This window comes from Jaculus jaculus, chromosome 5 (assembly GCF_020740685.1).
Source record: "Jaculus jaculus isolate mJacJac1 chromosome 5, mJacJac1.mat.Y.cur, whole genome shotgun sequence".
NCBI lineage: Eukaryota > Metazoa > Chordata > Mammalia > Rodentia > Dipodidae > Jaculus > Jaculus jaculus.
This window is the reverse complement of record NC_059106.1, coordinates 21,102,065-21,104,612: the sequence shown is the minus strand read 5'-3', so window position 1 is coordinate 21,104,612 and position 2,548 is coordinate 21,102,065. Positions and strand designations below refer to the sequence as shown.

At 38.9% G+C, this 2,548-nt stretch overlaps 1 non-coding gene across 1 annotated transcript; it reads left to right on the top strand.

Moving 5' to 3' along the window:
- The first annotated feature begins 1,784 nt into the window (after positions 1-1,784).
- On the top strand, positions 1,785-1,891 carry LOC123461094. Its single transcript, XR_006637412.1, has one exon. It is a non-coding gene; the product is annotated as a U6 spliceosomal RNA (small nuclear RNA).
- The last annotated feature ends 657 nt before the right edge of the window (positions 1,892-2,548 follow it).

The window sequence follows — 2,548 nt, the reverse complement described above, 5'->3', positions numbered from 1 at the left end:
CCCCCTTATCAATGCACTGAGCACACACTAGCGTCCACATCCCGCCTATGGCCCAGGAACCCATATGGGATAGTCACTGCAGCTGTGAGGGTCCCCACTTCTCCTGATTAATACTCCCTTAATATCACAGAAAATGGGTTTCAAAACAATTTAAAGGCATAAATATGGATCAGAGGTATCTGTGTAAATGTTAATGATTATACTTCTAGGTGCTTCCCCACTTAGATGGTATTGGAAGTGAGGTAGCAGATCCTTGTCTGTGTTCAGACAATTTCACTCTCATATGGTATTCACTGGAGCCTTTTATACATCAGCAGCTCCCACACATGGATGACAGAGCAGTGACCATCCATAGTAGTGTTTGTTAAACTGGATTAAAATGGTATGGGAAGACTTAAGGCAATCATAGTACTGAGGAAAGTTTTGCTTTTATACTAATTATTGTATTATATTTTATTAGTTATGCAGACAGTGTGTATACAGTCATGTAGGTACCATTGTTAGCCTCTCTCTGTCATTGCCCCTCCACAGGGACCCTCCTCATTGGGGAATATGGGTCATACATTGTGGGGATAGCCATCAGCTATGGATAACAGGCAATGTCTCTGTGTAGAATGACCCAGCTCGTGGCTCTAACAATTTTTCTGCCCACTCTTCCACAAATTTCCCTGAGCCATGTTAGGTTCATTTTGGGTCTACTTCAGTGGTGAGGTCTTGGAAGCCTCTGAGTCTCTGGATATATGTTTTGGTAGGAATTAAGTGTTCTCTGTGTCTTTCTCCTTCACCCTGGTTCTGGTACCAGGTTCATCGAGAAAGCAGAACTCTTTCTCAATTCCCTAGTTACACTGTGGTTTTCAGATGGGGCCCTGGTAAGGTGCCATGGGCTAATTCTCTCCTCAGGATCTGCATCCATCTGAAAAAGAGAAACAAATTCTCCAAAGGAGAGTGAAGTTAGCACAAGATAAATGGGATAACCATTATTATTTTAGAAAGGATTTAATAGGTATAGGCCCTCTTTTAGTCCATGATTTGTGGGAGCTTCATAGTGGAGAATGGGTTTATTTTTTGGATATGGTTATGACTTGTTTTCAAGCTCCAGCTATGGGTTCCATTCCACACATGTTATTTGTATGAATATGTCCTGCCATGTAGAGTGAGTTCCTGGTTTAAAATGTATCTATAGCATGAGCCGGGCGTGGTGGCGCACGCCTTTAATCCCAGCACTCGGGAGGCAGAGGTAGGAGGATCGCCATGAGTTCAAGGCCACCCTGAGACTCCATAGTGAATTCCAGGTCAGTCTGGGCCAGAGTGAGACCCTACCTCGAAAAACCAAAAAAAAAAAAAAAAAAAAAAATGTATCTATAGCAAAATGAGTACCAGTTAGAACTCTTTAAGTTGTCACAGAGTATATGCCAACTAAATAATATTAATCAAAGCAGAGTAGGTCTTTGTAGGGAAATTTATTTTTCTCCCAGTGAAAAATCTACCATGGTGCAAAGATGACACAAGCATCTCTAAGAGAAAAGTTGAATCAAGTCATTACATTGTAAAAGGTGCCAGAGTCTAAACAAATCAATTCCTGCCCTAAGTGTTTAAGGCTGGAGTCATACTGAGACCAACACTTTACTGCCAAACAACACAAGTACCTCACTAAATAGACTCTTAGTATAGTACTGAAATTTATCTTGTATTTTTGTGGTTTTCAATATTTTTAATTAGTTTGGTTGTGTGATAGCATCATGTTTAATATAGGTAAGCAATATTGCAATAAATAAATGGCAAAAGTGCTCGCTTTGGCAGCACATATATTAAAATTGGAAGGATACAGAGAAGTTTAGCATGGCCCCTGTGCAAGGATGACATGCAAATTTGTGAAGCGTTCCATATTTTTTGGATCCTAGCTACAGATGATTGGGCTTCTGCATGAGAAGGAATATACTTAGTAGTAGAGGCCAGTAAGTTAAAAAGGAGATATAAATGGAAGAGAAAGGAAAGGAAGGGTGTATTTGGTACGTTGGTATTGTATATATGTAAGTAGAATGATTGAGATGGGGAGGTAATATGTGATGGAGAATGGAATTTCAAAGGGGAAAGTGTGGGGGGGAAGGTATTACCATGGGATAATTTTTATAATCATGGAAAATGTTAATAAAAATTGTGAAAAGATATAAATAAATAAATAAATAAGAAAAAAATAAAATGTGGTTAAAAACTGGAGGTTATCCAGTATTTAATTATGAGTGACACTGATCTCAAATACAGAGCTATTATTCTTCTGGCATATGACAGAAAATGCACAGCTCACTTATTATTAGCAAAGTAGTTGTGATGTTGGTTGCATTATATTAATATAATTGCTGTGATCATTCTTATCATTTTATTGATTGCAACACTCTTTGTTTCTTAAGAGTGTTTTCTTTAACCACTGTTCACTGGGGATAAAATATGTAATGTGATTTAGGAAGGTGTGAAAGGAGTCCAGCTCAGTGCAATGAGGGCTGTGCCCCCCACAGCTAGTGGATCTGAGGGCAGAAACTTTGTTTTCAGA